The 16,708-nt window shown below is 37.4% G+C and overlaps 1 protein-coding gene across 15 annotated transcripts in view; it reads left to right on the forward strand.

The window, feature by feature from the left end:
* The first annotated feature begins 5,951 nt into the window (after window positions 1-5,951).
* The window catches only part of tead1b (TEA domain family member 1b), a 56,724-nt gene continuing 45,967 nt past the window's right edge, over window positions 5,952-16,708 (forward strand). For 3 of the 15 annotated variants that reach the window (XM_044349648.1, XM_044349623.1, XM_044349639.1), the window contains exons 1-2: window positions 5,955-6,239; window positions 6,699-6,828. The gene's annotated coding sequence lies outside the window, so the exon portion shown is untranslated. The other 12 variants (XM_044349664.1, XM_044349672.1, XM_044349682.1 and 9 more) reach the window with 7 other exon arrangements.

Below are 16,708 nucleotides of genomic sequence, written 5' to 3' on the forward strand. Positions count from 1 at the left end.
AGAACTGGCACCAGCCAAAAATGTGTTTACAGCCATATCATATTTGTCATTTTTCAGCTGCATATTAATGACATTATACGCCCATCAGAAACGGTTTCATAAAAACAGACTGGATGATATTTTCTTTTCTTTCTTTCTTTCATTCTTTCTTTCTTTCTTTCTTTCTTTCTTTCTTTCTTTCTTTCTTTCTTTCTTTCTTTCTTTCTTTTCTAAAAGAAAAGGTTCTGTAACAGCCTACTGTGCATGAAGACAAGTCCTTTGATTGGTAACTCCTATAATGGATTACCAATTGGACAGTCCCCCAGGGGCCCTTGAACTCCAGGGGCCTCGACAGTTCCAGGTTTACTGTGTGTCAACTGGTTTTTGCTAATTTAATTTAAAATGTGTTTGAGAATTATCATCACTATAGCACAATGTTAACCGACTAGATATTGGCCTTAAAGTGGGCTCTGCTTTATCAGAATTAGACTTTATTCACCAAGTATATGTGTACAAGGAATTTGTTTTGGTGCAGGTGTCAGAACAGCAAAAATGAAGAATCAGGATTGCAATAAGATAAAAGGATTATATACCTAAAGAACAGAAATATAAAAAAAACCCATAGTGAAACAATTGTAAACATTTATAGACGGCATACGATAATATGCAAACACTTTGTAAGTTTTGGAGGGAAGTTAGGTTTTGTGTGATAGGTCATATGTACATGATATGCAAAGATGCAATAATATAATGTAATGTTGACAAACGAGTCCAGTACAATGAGCATAGAGATAAATACACAGTGCAAGCATTCATAGAGTGCAACAGTAATTTGTTATTATGACTTGAAGGAGTCCCTGTGTTAAAATCTAGTTTTAAGACCCTCATTAATTCAGTTTTGTATTCAGTTATGTCATCACAACTAGTTTGCATACAAATGTTAGCTAAAATATTATTTACAATAACAAACATATGTTGTTGTCAATAGGACATTACTCAACACCGAAGATGCTTGATTTATTCAAAATAAACATCCTAAAATGATAAATAAATAATGAAATAACTTACACACAGTAGCACAGGTAATATGTTATAGGTAATTTAATATGTAGGTAATATGGTTTCATTGTACTCAAGTGACGCAGTATATTTTGCTTTTAAATGTTCAGTAAAAACAAATAAGAAAAGGACTTTTCTTGTGCAGACTGGCAGATATGTGTGTATTTATAGACATGTGGACCTGAACCACCTGTCTCTAATAAGTGGAGCATGCATTTGAACATGTGACGCTCCCGCTTTTTCGTTTATTCTCTGCTGACACGTTTATCTGTCTTGTCTCATTTGCTACCTATACAGCTTATATGACTGCACCACTCATGTGGCCACACCCTGTTACACAACAGTTGAGCGATTGTGAATGAACAGGGTTGTCACAGAGTGAGCAGTTCAGTGACTTTGAACAGTGGTTTTCTCCAGGAATGATGCAATATGACAGCTGCACAAGATAAGAACATCAGAAATAATATATCCATAATGTAGTTGTAATCATTTGGCTCAGTCATCTACAAAATACTGTCTCCTCTGGGTGCTCTGACCCTGAAGTTTTCTCATATAAGGGAATTTTCTAAATTTTGACACACGTGTGAAGCTCTGCTATGAATGAATTGAGATATTTCACAGCTTAGTATTTACACAGACCCACTGGAGACCTTTCAGGATATTCAAATCTTGTGGTCAACATGTAGCTTTCAAACACTGTCAGCTGATGAATAACCACTGTTACAGCTGAGGTACTGTTGTTACATACTGCTGCAGAAAAAAGACAGGCTCTCTCACTTTAGAGGTCTTAGATACAGCTGCCTATTGATGATTAATAATTTGTTTTTGAGGGAACGGCCAACACCCAGGAGAATAGAGACGGTCATATAACAACAACTGCTAAGATAAGTGGCTACTAAGCTATACCAGGAAGTACATATCCAATAGACTGTACTAAAAAGTCAGACAGTAAAATGAACACGGTGACATGAAAATGTATTGACAGACAATCCTGAATGAAGAGCATTTAAATCATACACCTCCCCGTGCTTCTCTCGCAGCCAAACGTGCACAGACAGGTGTTAAAAGGTGCTGATGGATGTCCTCAGAGGGGCAGTCGTTCATCTTCATAGATCCCTTTCTTTTGAAGGATTGGTGTCAAAACACTGGCTTCTAATGGATGACTTGTTCAGACAGGACTGCAGTTGTGTCTTTGACTGGGATTTCTGTCTATAACTGTTTGAACTCTCACTTGTAAATCTGCCCGACTCTACTTTTCTACAAATTCTCTGAATCTGTGTACATTTTGAGCACGTAGTAGTAGTAAATACGTAGTAAAATATGATAACACCTATTTCTTTCAGGTATGACGTGGCAGGTGAGACCTAAAATTAACTAACTTTTTGTTTACAGATTAGAGTTTTAATAGATTTTAAAATGACATATAAGATAAAATTTGCCATTAATCCATAGCATGGCACATAATAAATATATCATAGTGCTGAAGAGAGGGGCTTATTAGAGAAAAACAAAAATTAATGCACTTTTAAGAATCTATGATTGGTTTATATGCTGACAATTATACCCAGTTGGAGTTTGTTTATACTCGTGACTATAAAATGACTCTTTACTTTTAGTTTCTCCACACCCAATCTGCGTGTAGGCCTGCTCTCAACACTCCACTCCTCTCCTGTTTGAATTTGGCCCGTCAGCTGCTGCCTTTAAGTGCTGTCAGAAATATTACATTCCTGAACTGAGTGCATACGCTTATGAAGAAGTGAACGTGATCGGAAAATAAAGAATTTCCTTTTTCATACTGAAGATGTGACTTTGTGGAAGGTATCTAGAGGGAAAATGACAGACGACAGAAGAACCATGTCAGCAACGTGTTTGGTATTCTTTAGGAATTTAAATGAAACGTTAATCTTTTTTCATCAGCAACAGGTCATATGGAAGTTATCATATATACCAGTTTAAAACTTTAAGTACAGTTCTTCTCAACATTCAAGTGGTAGTCATGACTGGGAGTCTTGTAATCTACCTTCATTATATACAAGTTGGTACTACACAATGTTTAGCAAATAGATTGAGAAGCCTTATGTCTGCCCAAGCCCATTATTCAGTGTAACTGTAGTTTGAAGCTAATTTGTTAAATGCACACTTTTCTTTTAACCACACATTACCGACTCTGCCCATATCATACAACTGTGTATCTCAGTGGTAGAAAATTCATGTAGTGTGTAAATTATGTTCATAATTGGTAAGAATGTCTTGAGGTGGCATGAACACTAATGTAGCCACGGCAATCCTTCAAATTACCACTTTCCATCACACATGATGCAAATGCAGCAATGGTATGTTATTTAGAAAATAAAACTGGTTGGTCTGTGATAAAAAGAGCCAGTGAAATGTGTTGTTGCAACATGTGAAATTCACATGTCAAAAACCCACATGTCCCAGTATCATGTGAGTTTTCTTTTACTGGGAAATGTTCCAAAACTACATGTGCCAATATAAATTAATTACATGTGAAATATTTTAAACTCACATGTGCCTATATGTGAATTTATCACATATGATAAATTGTTGACTTTTTATGTCTTTATGTTGTGCTTTTATGGTACATCTTTATAAATTACCTTTGATGTATTTGTTATTTTTAAAAAAATAATTTTTAAAAACTTGAGATGTGTTACAAATGTGTCATATTATAAATTAGCTTTTTTTTTTGAAAGGATATCTCAGATCAGATTTTAAAGGTCGCTTCCAGACATAAAAATGCACTGCTTGGCTTAATAATTTGTGTCAAATATGTTTTCCCACAAAAAGAGGTTCACTTTCCCCATTAATTCTTAAAATGACTTCTGCTCCTTCTATTTATAAAAAATCCAGAATATTTCTATGCAAATATTTTTCAGTTGGACACAAGATGTCTCCTACTTCACTGAGTCATTCCTTTGGTATATGTGCACAGGAGGCCTCAAGTTTCCATATCACTCTTGTGATAAGTTTCATACTGGACCACAGTTGGCTCCAAGCTAGTTGTGATGTCACAAATGATGCTCGCAGGTACTGTCGTATCAGTTCTGCTGGGTCTCTGTTGAAAAAAGTCAAGGCCAAACTTCTCTTTGTTGTTCAAAAATCAGGAGTCAGAGTTTCTGAGCAGCAAAAATGTACTTTAATGCCAGGCAATAAAAGAGAGCAATACAGTGTTCATAATAGACCACCCCATTGCTCTGAGTTTCGCAACTCAGGGCGTTGTCTTATATACCCTAGGGTCGGCATAGGTCACGCCTTGTGTCCATCCTCTTCGTACTTGGCCAAACACACCAATATTATTTTTTTTATGTCACTTGTTGTTGGCCCAAAATCTCTGAAATAGGTTTTGGCCCGAGCTGGTCATATCTGGCATGACCACTTCCATCCAGTAATGCTCTTTTATTTTTTGTAACTGCTAAGGATCATATTATACCATTATTTTCAGAGCTTCCCCTGGCTCTCTCTTCACTGCAATACTTGCCTCCTCACAACCCCCTTTTTCTCGCTCCTTTCCCACAGCCACTCTTTTTTTTCCCTTTTTTTTTGGAAACACTGAGTTTGATACAAACACATGTCAAAGTGAAGTTTAACACACATTTAAAGTGAAGTTTAACACAAACACACCCTCCAGTTTATCCAGTGCATTAAGTGAGATTCTTTTAGCATTTTTTTTGTGCCCTTTCATTGATTATATGTGGTCTGTGAAGTTATATATTCATTATAATGACAATTCAACACACTACTACTTATTACTTATGATACTTGTCATAATCATTCTGTGCCATTAGGTTCTTATCCGTTTAGCAACTCATGAGTCTTTATAAAATTACACCACAGTACACATCTTAAACTCATATTTAAGGAGAGCTCCCTCAGCAGATGAATGTAAAAACAGCCCACTAGTTTAAAACTCTGCATGTACATCATTCTGCACAGTGAAGCTCGAACATCCAACTGAAGAAACAACACACTTTTGAGTGGAGAACTTTAAAGGATAGGTTCACAATTTTTTTTAGTCTGTCTTAAAACAACAGTCAGGTGTCCACATGAACACTGAAATAAGTTTTCCTTGCTGTAATCATTCCTCCTGTTCATACTGGCTGTTAAAGGATTCCCTTCAAGTGTGCTTTCAATGTAAGTGATGGGAGCCAAAATCCACAGTTTGTGCATTTATGTATAAAACAGTCATTTTATACATAAATGCATTTAAAAGTTTATGTGAAGCTTATATGAGTCTTCAGCAGTCTGAGTTAGTCATATCAAGTGGATATCTGCCACATTTACAGTCTTTTTAGCATCAAATTCCCTCTTTGTGTTTCCTTGTTGAGCTGCGGTGAAATTATAGTAACAAAAACAGGGACTTTGGCACTAAAAAGACTGTAACATTGGAAGATATCTACTTGATTTGACTAATTTGGGCAGCTGAAGCTTCATATTAGCTTCAGATAAACTTTTCAATACATTTTTGCAGAAGGAGGACTGTGGATTTCACCACTCATCACTTCTATTGCAAGTGCATTATGAAAGAATCTTCTAATGGCCAGGAAGAACAGGAGGAATGATTATGACGAGAAAAACCTATTTCAATGTTCATATGAGAACCTGACTGTTGTTTTAAGACATGAAAAATAGTGAACCCATCCTTTAAGGAATTTGGTGGAATGTTATGATAATTTTCTATTATTAGAATAATAAAAAACACTCTCATTATTAACACTCTCTTGCTTAACTGTAGGGGTAACTGTTGAATTTGGGAGGGGCTTTATCTCTATTGATAACTATACTTATAAATCAATACAGGTGGGGAATTAGGTGCTGAGAGCTGTGAAGTCTGACTTTCGGCGTGTCCCTGAAGGCCACAGTTCCCGGGATGTTTTTTTTTTTTTTTTTTACCCTGCCTGTCCCTGCTGCTGCTGCCTGCTGCCCGCTGCCCAGGCTGGCTGCCGGGCTCGGGATGACGCCACCTCTCGCTCCGCCCCGGCGCAAACTCGCTCTTTGCGTTCATTTCATTCCTCTTCTCATTCCGAGCATTCTTCGCATCTCTGTCAGTGCGCGAAGCGATTCACCTACACCTTCCTGGCTGGCCCAGAAACACCAGAATAACTTGACATAGTATTAAAAATACCCAGTAACATCACATTACCTAAAAAAAGGACATTTTTATATGAGATATCAATAACGAGGTAAGTTTCAATGGTAGTTGCAGGTATTCAAGCTGGTTGTAGACTTCTGTTTGTGGGGGTTTAGTTGACGTCTTTGCAAATGCTGGACAATTTATTAAAAATGCTGGCTTATTATTTATCCCATGGCGTGAAGTAACGTTAGGTCGTCTTGTTTCCATCGCTGAGGTAGATGGCCGATTCTGGTCGCTGCTTTGCAACAGGGTGCTCACTTTGAACACTCGGCTGGTGTAACTAGCCTATGGCTTTGACATAGCGGCGAAAATCTTTGACATTTTTTACATTTTTTGAAAAGAAGCCTGCTCATACGCCCCTATAAAAAGCCTCAGATGCCGTGTGCTCTGTGTCAGAAGCCTCAGAAACTCCCCGCGGGATTGAGGATGAACTAAAAAATATACAGCACGAATAACAATTTTTTGGACAAGATGACGGTTGAAAACGTTGCTGTTTTCCTCTCCGTAGTTGGCTCAGCCGGGAGTTGTTGGGAGATTTCACCGGAGCATTTTCGCACCAGCTCGAAGAAAACACAGCGGAGAGACTTGTTGCTTCAACACGTTGGACGTTGCTTTTTTAATCGTCAGCGAAGTTTTGAGTAAGTATTTCTATTTTTTTTATGTGTGTGTGTGTGTGTTTTGTTTTGTTTCTCACTTCTCCCACCAGGCTGCGAGCTGCTCTCCATGTTGTTACTGTAACTCCAACGGCTGAACTGGAGAGGGAAAGGTTAGCTTAAACTCCTTTTTATTGTTTCATGTTGCGGGGTGGATTAAAGCTCTTCTGTGTCCCCTTTCACGAATAACTTACACCCCAAAAACTACCAGTTTGGCAAAAACAATGTAGTAAACTGCATTTATAAGGGTGCTTGTATTGCTTTGGGTTTTTTTTTTTTAAAAACCCCACAATATTAGAAAGCTGAAGTCTTTTGGGTATCGACCCCAGGGGTTTGAGGAGGAAAACTAGCTTAAATTTGTGAGTTTGCCATTGGTTTATAAAACGATAATTGAAGCTATAACACATAATCTAAAAGACAATAAGATGATTGTATGAATTTAGAGCTGCTCAGTGGAGTTTATGGAGCTCCTATTTGCTGTTTCCTTCATTGTTTTTCCTTCCTCTAGTTTGGGAAATGCCTGCTCAGCTAAAAACCCCCCAATCATAGGCCAGCTGTGGCAGCCATCTGTGTGTCACAAAGTTTTACTCCTTACAGTGGTTTCATCCCTATAACTTTGTGTGTGTGTGTGTGTGTGTGGACTCTTGGAAAATTGCAAAGGCCAAAAAAGCTTTCATTAGCAACAAGTAAGTTAGCTTGAAAAGTGGGTGTTGCAACAAACATCAGAAAGATCTTCCCTTTGTGCCAGACTTTGCTGTTTCAAGTTGTCAGATTTGGTTTGCTTGGAACAAACAGCCCAGTCAGGTCATGGGGTCACAGTTTACACAGCTCAGATATGCTGCTGTGATTCAATCAGAGTGTCTTAACTTCATTAATTTAGCAGAGGGTTGTAAAAAATGAATCTCACCTCATTCATTCGCACTCTTCACTTGTGCTTTTTCAGTATGTTTTCAAGCTCAGTCAGCTGTCTGGCCACACTTGACATCTCATTGCTTTGATAGTGTTTCATCATCAGTTGTGCAGTACAGGGGAGTAACTAATGTTAAGTGATTTTGCTTCATGAGTTTTAATAAGCTCATGAGAAGAGGTGATGCAACTGGGCAATAGGGTCAAAACAGACTTGCAGAAGCTTTCCCCCACTCCCACTACTACTACAAGTTGTTGGCTGCAGCAACTACAGCGTCCCACCTCTTTAATATTTTTAATGGGAGAGCTGCTGGTTATGGCAATTGTACAAGTTCTCTGCTGTCATGATGTAAAATATGCTTTTTTTTACAGTTAATAACTTGTTTGACATGTTATGAAACTCTGTGCAAAATAAAGAGACAAAAATACACAAGAAAGACACAACACTTTTCATTTAATTAACGTGGAAAGTGGCTGTTATTATTTCCAGGAAACAGTTTGAATTCAGTCAGGCGTAACCGCAGACATGTCACACTGTAAATCTGCTTGCCGGGAAGAAGAAAAAAAAATTAGGGGTAGAAATAGATGCTTTGTTTTCAGCTTATGCAACCAGTGGACCTGTTGGACGGGAGCCTGCATAACATTTGTGCAAGAATAGGATGTTGTCTTTCTTTGGCCATACAAGACTTTACTTTTGAAACTAGGAGTTCCAAAACACCCGGTATGTTTTGAAGGAGCTTAAAGCAGAGCAATATACATTACCTGAAGTTTGTTAAGAGACTAAGATGACATAAGAAGAAGACTTGTTTACAGATATGATTACACTTCTATCTTTTACCCTATCTTTATCTCTTTATATTATTATTAGTCTATATTTTATATATATAATTTGGAATTACTCCTGGGGAAAAAAGTAACACAATTGTTTGAATTGACTTATGAAATGAGCTGTGAAAATGATTTTGTTATTATCTACACAAGTGAAATTAAAGCAGATCCTGATAAACACCAGAACAAGAGAGGATTTTGCTATTGTGTGTGTGTGTGTGTGTGTGTGTGTATGTATGTGTATACATACATACATACACACATACATATATATGTATATACATATATATATATTTATATATATATATATATGTATATATATATATATACTCTCATAGGCTACATAGATAATGTTTTGTCAGGTTTTATTCTTTTACGCTGTCTTGTCGAGGTCTGTCTTGAGAGCAGGAGTGTAGTGAATATAGTCTCTCTCTTTGAAGTGTGGACAGAATAATGTGCTTTTGTGAGACACTTGGTGGACTGTGTTACTTCTTGGAACAAAGTAAGACACTTTTCTTCTGTTGTCCATACTGAAATTGTTTAAGGGTTTGGCGAATTGCTGGAAACAGTATTTAGGCCAAACTATTGCTCATTTTCTGCATCATAAGGAAACATAGATTTGATTTCTCCTGCCATTAATGGGTTTTTTGTGAGCCTGGCATCATGTGTATATCAATCTTCTTACCATATTGATGTCTTTGCATTTAAAATTCTTTAAATCTCTTGTGGTGTCGGTGCAGTGAAGTTAATTCATTTGTGCAATGACAGAGTATGACCATGTTTACTTGATCACTTTTAGATTTACTTACCAGATGTATAATGTAGTGTAATGTAGGGATAAAGGCTGAAACCCATATATATTTTGGAACATATAACCACACTTACCTGGACTCATAATGATACTATGATACTATTATGAGCGTAAATCTTAGAATAATGTGTCTTAATACCAAAGAGGGAACCCAAACCCTTTACTCATTCATATTAAGATAATTAGTTTTAATTTTAACCTCTGTGGACACCTCCTGACCATTTTGATTCACAGCACGTCAGGAGATACAGTCTGTGTGAGTCTAAATGAGAATATGAGAATACCATAAATGAGAAGCATCTGTGTACTCGGTGCTCCATGCAACAGGTGCAATAGAGCAGTGATGTATTTCTTTTCTCATGAATTTTGAAAAATGGCATTTTAATTCCACTAGTATTAGTTTGAAATAGATTATCTCTGAGTCCTGCTTGAGTTTTAATTTTAACAAATCTTTAAGCTTGCAGGTTTGCAGGCCTTAAGGTGTTGGTGATATGTAGATATAAATTTTATACAAAGTTAATCATTAAATAGTCAAAAATTGCATTTAAGGAAATGGCATTTAAGGAAGTGATGTGTGGCAAGGGTAAATTAAGGTTTACAATAGATTGGGTGAACTGTAATATTGAGCAGTATTTTTTTTTAGCACCAAAATGTAATTATAATTTTAGCTGTCGCCTTTTTGTTTGTCATTGTTGCTTGTGTGCTCAGAAGAAGAGATATGTTATACAGATTAAATAGAAAACATGCCTAATAGATAGATGTAGTCAATGCTCAGATTAATTTTATTGCTGTCAACAGCTAAAAGCATTGGTAGTTTACTGTGTTTACGTTGTTTCTGGACAGGAGTCCATACAGTAGATTTATAGGCAGAAAACCGATGTTAGAGACTACATGTACATGCATCAAGGCATATTTTCTATTTGTTGTAAGGGCCAGTGACATTCCTCATGGGAATGTGAACACATTATGTGTCCCACATTTTAATTGAAATGATAATATGCAGTATTATTTTTTGTTATGAAAATTCAGTGCTAGAAAAAGATCTGTGATCTGTAATTGAATCTGGACACAGAGTCATTAATTGTGTAATTAGATGTGATGTGTAGCAGGGGTAGAATCACATCAAAACATCAGTGTTCACCACGGTCAAAGCACGTTTTTTAAAAAGAGGACACTCCCGCAGACTTCCAGACTGTGTGTGCCCTGAGGTAAACCCTGGTCTAGAAAGGGAATTTTAGAGTATGCGCTGCTGCTCAGCAGTTTGAGCAGGGCCCATTGAGGCCAGTGGAGAGTGCCACCAAAAAGGAAAAGCTGGCTCAAAGCCACTGACGTCATCTAAGTAAATCTGCTTCAGTACTGCAGCCATAAAATGACTGCCAGCTACCGAATGCACTTTGGCCCTGTCAACCACCTTGGTTAGTGCAACACAGTTCTTTTTTTTTCCTCCTCATGCATACATACTTATAGAAGCCAGGCTATGTTTAAGTCTACTCCCACTTTCCTTGAGTAATATCAGATTTTGCCTATTCACTCAAAAGGAACAACTGATGTTTGAGCCTTTCCAGTTTTACACAAAGCACCCAATGATTGAGCCTCTACTGACCCTTTGAAGTCATACCACTTTAATAATACAGCCTTATAATCTTTACCACATGGAAATCTCAGTCATTTGTGCTGGGAAAAAGAACACTTAGACAACTTAATGCCTTAACCACTCATTATTGAAGTGTAGTTCCTCAAACGTTATTAGGACGCTGGGACATCATCTTCCTTTTTGCTGCATATTCTTATTTGTATAAAAAAGACAAATAAATGAGCTGCCTCAGACGCAGATGAAAAGCAATATATACTCCCATGAATCATTAGATGAGTCAGTTTTTGAAACCACTATAAACATTTTGAGTTCTTAACCACAATGAAAGCAGGAAATCTAGTCTTCAACAACTTCCTTTCTCAGTGCCGGACATAGTAGTGGTGGTAGTGTTCAGCTTCCCACTAGTGAAAGGAGATCCATGGAACAAAGGCACACAGTCACTTCATTTACTGAAACTGTGTTATAATTTGTGGCTTGTATTCAAATGTGGGTTATTCAGTCTCTCTGGCACTGTATTATCCAGTCATTGCTTGTAACAAATTCCCACAAGACCTTTCATCAATGGTTGCTGTATTGTTATCATGGCTGACACAGATCAGGCAGGCTCTCTCTGCCCTGAAGGTGCCCTGGATTCAGTGGAGGCACAGATAGACTAGAGGGTAAGCTCCCAAAATTAATATGCAGGCTGTGCCCGGTAAATTAGTTTGGAATCCTAGTTGGGACTCAGCAATGGAGCGCTGTATTGTACGAACTTAGTACTCTGTTTAGTCTGTTTAATAGGCCCATAGCAGGCATTTTCAACAAGGAGTCCTGTTGGTTATATAATTACATCATCAACAAGGGTTAGCTGTTCTGTCAACAAAGAATTCATCTTTCATTACCCAGAGCATATGTACCAAATTAAAGGATAAGGCTGGTGATATTCTATATTTTTGTCAACAAATAGCATAAAAAAATCAAAGCCAAAGGTTTGTTGGTCTGCATCACCTTAGTTTCCAACTTCCCAACGGGTCACAAAGGCTAAATAATTTCCTAAACAGCTGGACACTGTAATTTTTAGCTGATGTTACTCAAACAGGACTAAGTAGTATATTTGTTGGTGGCTATGTCCATCTGTGGATTTGGCGCATAAGCTGACATTAACAGCAGCAGGACAGTGTATGGGGGATCGACTCAAAATAACTTACGCTGCCCATGTTCGTTATAAAGAAAGAAAATGTCACCCAGCGCAATGGTGTAACTTTTTGTGTTTTTAATAGTTTTTTGGACAACAATGGATCTCTATGTCATAGAGGTGTAGTATTCTTGAATAATGGGTGGCAGCTCTTAAGCCCCTGATAAATTGTTTGAGCACAGAATTATTATTTTACTGTGTGCTCACATAATTTCTCAAATACATACTATAACTTAAATTTAGACATTTAGACAAACATGCATATTTTTTTGTAAAATGTTTATGTTAAATACATACGTTGTTTACAAAATAAATACATACATTGTCTTAAGATGAAAACATTTTAATGTGAAGCATTTTAAGCTGAAGTGTCGCTTGAGAAACACTTATGGTGTTTATAATGTGCTGTGACTCTGTCTCTACCTTGTACAGTTGATTTACAAAGAATTTTTTCAGTAACATCCATTGAACTTTTTTGGTAAAGCGTCGTGTTTTGATCCAGTCTGCCCTATAGGTACATAGTAACAGATATGATTAAAGAAGATCTTCTGCATCATAAAAAGCTAATTAATTTCAAAAAATGAACTATGCTCAACTTTCTTGCTCAACAACCCAAAACTGGGCTTTATGTTAGTAAAAAGTCAAATTAACAATAAATGCCTTTTACCTGTTGGGTTGTCATATCTGCGTTACTTGTGATGACATCTGGACCAATGTCATCCCCAAAATATAGTCACTTTATTGGTAATTGGTGAGCAGTAAAAAGAGAGTAATTGCATTATGTTTTGTAAATTTTACCTGGCTCTATCAGCACCTCTGAAGAGGCTTTCGTATGATGATTCCAGTGTGATATGCAGTAGTTGCCAAGAAAAAAAAAGCAAGGAGAGGAAAATAAGAATGAGAAAAAAGAAATAAGTACATAAGGGGAGAAATGATGGCTAGAGACGAAGAAAAGAGATGGAAGTCAGTGTGAATTGGCAGAGCCAAATGCAAATGGTGGCCTTCATGCTCATCACTGTGATTTGTTTTTTCATGCCCATCCGCACGCGTCCTGAATGAGCCAGCGGCCAGCCCTCGGCCTGCTCTGCTCTCATAACTGTCAGGAGATCCTTTATCTGACGGACCTTTATTTACAGCTTTAATTTCCTGAGCTTTATGTGTTCCGCTCGCACTCCACACCACTGTGACATGGGCGTATGCTGTCTGGAATGCACTGCAAATTTTTGATAGGCAAATGTCCTCTGAGCTTTCATTACATTTCATGTTTGAGTGGTAAATTGTATTTTTTTTTTTATATGTTTTGGTATTACTGGAAGGACAGAGATGTATCCTCAGAAGGAGAGATTTTTGTCTCTTAGATTTACAGTCAATTTTCCCTCTGTTGTTCAGAGTGGAGGACCTTTAGCTATGTCTCTTTTCTGGGCTGCTGACATATCTGATGTTGTCCAGGTCATGTTGTTGCTACCTGTTTCTCAGTCTGAGGCGGGTAGAGAGAGGGCTGCTTTGACAGAACCTGTAAATCAATCCCATTCTCTGGCAAACAAAGATTGATCCCACAGTGGCCTGATGGTTGCTGAGCGGTGGGATCCAGGCCTCAGATTTGAGTGGGATGATATCAGACAGATTCACGGCACCTAAGCCTGTCGGTTCAAAGAGGCATGAAATAAACACTAGGCCATTGCCAATAACAGAGGCAGCATAAGTACGCTTTCTAGCCTCTCCAGTGGACCTTCGGAAATTGGTATTGAAAACCTTGTTTATTCATTCATCTGTACTCCAAAGCTGTAGATTTATTCATGAAACCTAAAGGAAAATCCAATACAGAATCAATAGTTTTGTCCTGAAATTCTTGCATAGTTAGATAAAATACTGTAGTCCATTTGGAAATGCTTCCAATATGACCGTGGTAATTAAAATATTCTCTGCCATCCAACCAATTTTCTTGTCTTGAATGAAATTGCAGTAAGTCAAGTGTATTCTCCAAAAACATTTTTTTTAAATTGAAAGTAGGGACTCATATTTTAATTTATTTTAAACAGGCTGCATGCCTGAACTTTACCTTGAGTGGAAAATATTTCTAAATAAATTTAATTCAAAAGTAGGGATATCAGTTTCAGTTAATTTTGCTTTTGACAGACCGACACCCATTAACCGATAACTAACCGGTTAATTTTTGAGAAAAGCTTTAGATTTTGTTTGTGAGCTGTCTAGCAGTTGGTGGTCAGAGCTAGCTTGTCTGCTCCGGTTATCTTGACTTTTAGCTCATCCTTCTTCTCCTCAAAGTGTTTTCAATGTCTTTAGTCACAGTAGCTCTCAATGGCATAATGTACTCGCGGTCAGGGTACGGAACTAGCTTGTTCAATCCCTTGCCCTCTACCACACTGATTGGCAGCATATCGGTCTCAATCATTCAGCACACCAACTGGTGCCCCGGACTGGCACGCATCACACTTTCTCCCTCTGGCTAGCAGCAATGTGATCTTTGGCTGCGAGAGATGTCGGGAGACTTGTTTTCACTCGTCATGAATTTATTTCCTGACTGACTCTAACACACTCGCTATAAACAGACTTTAAGACACTCGCTAGCCTAGCAACATTAAGGCTACAAACAACCCATAATGCAATGCTCCGTGTACACCGTCTACTTTATCCATTCAAAAAGAATATCTGATGTTGTGAACACGTAATTGTCTGGTCGTTAGTGGAGTGTTCATGCAAATTAAACTATAAACCAACATGTGTAACCGGTCAAAAATATTCTCAGCGATTAAAATTTTACCGTTGACATCCCTATTCAAAAGGGATTTCCATAGATTTTTGGTTAATTTTATTTTTGTGCATTCCCTCTGTCCTATAACTGCGTCTCAAGGTCCTCAAAGACTTTCTGTCAAAGACTTTATTCCATAAACGCGCTTTTCCAGAGGCAATTAATTTGTTTTAATGACAAAAGCTAAATGGAATTTCAGTAACGTCTGTTATTGTAAATGTTCATAGTTGGTTACGTGTTGCTCAAAATGGAATACTTTTGACATTGCTATTATAATTATGCAAAGGCCAGGATAGTCTTTACAACATGCTGAAAATGTTGAGTTTTGAAATCACATGGTAATTATAGTTTTACACACTGTGGCCTTAACTACTGTGGGCCATTATGGGGTGCACAAAAGTCATTCACAGAATCATTATTGCACCCTCTGAGATAACGGCACAAAAGAACTCCACATGGAAAATTACATTTGAGACCTCTCATCTGCTATTTCATTACCTTGCTCTGTCTGATGGGTGAAATGGGTTCTCTTAATTTAAGGAGCTGGATTCCAGCTTGGTGAGTGGTTTATGTAATCTCACAGTAAGTGTAATTTCCCATAATGCCATGTCACAGCTACTACTCTGCTTAGCTACCACATTCACTTATTGCATTGCAGGCCATCTCCACCCTGCATCTCACAAATAAGACCATTTCTATGGTGTACACCCTGCAAAGACAGAAGTATGCAATTATCTGTAAGCCACAAGTGTTTCTATGGGTGACATTCATACCTTCTTCTGGCAGACATAATTAGTCCACAGATTCTGCGGCACTAAGAGACTGCCGTCATTGACAACTCTGCTAGGTTATTCACACGTTGCACATGGCAAAAGCATCCAGTTGATGTCAATGGATGCAAAGACACTAATCTACTGAGGATGGGTCTGACTTTCAGTCAGAAGTATTTCTTTGTGTATGAGCACAAATCAACAAACCCAATCAGTTAAAATCAGAGGGCATAGATAACATGTTTATCAGTTTAATAAATCAATATATAGGTTGATGTTATGTTTACTGATACTGATATTTAAGAGGAAAATGTGTGCACCCACCATCTACTGTGCACACATGAATAACCCCACCCCACATCCTTTTCCTCTATCGATGCAAGCACTAATTTCCTTATTTATTATTCCACCACATCCCATATTATATTGGTTATAATTTTTTATTTTAAAAAACAACATTGTAGTTTTCAACAGGTGGAAAAGGAATGAACGCAGGGGGGATACTTACTTAAGTCATCCAAACAATAAAATATCTTGGACCTGCATAATAAGAACCGATACCGCAGTACAAAATATTGTGGGTCAATTGTTCCATAATTGAAGAACAGCATTAATTTGAACATCATCTAATCTAATAACACATGTAGCTTGACATAACCGTTTGCAGAAACCCATAGATATTGTTAATAATGTATAATTATATATATTTGTTGATCATTAATAAGTAATGCTTAAATCTTTCAATACATTATTTATGAATGTTAAATTGTTGCATTAGTCGGTACTCATGTTTTATTCATGTTCATATAAACAATGTGTTAGTACATTCTCTAAACGTCTGTTAGCTAAAGTTGAATTAAGAGTTAGCATTGCTAACAATTTTTGACTTGTTGACTGTTGAACAAATTGCAGTTGGACAATTTGCTTTTTCGCAAGTCCGCCATATTCAACATTAATTCAAGACGGTAAATATTACTCAGATGACAAACAAACAGACGGAAAAAGGCAAAATCAT

This window comes from Thunnus albacares, chromosome 1 (genome assembly GCF_914725855.1).
Source record: "Thunnus albacares chromosome 1, fThuAlb1.1, whole genome shotgun sequence".
Taxonomy (NCBI): Eukaryota; Metazoa; Chordata; class Actinopteri; order Scombriformes; family Scombridae; genus Thunnus; species Thunnus albacares.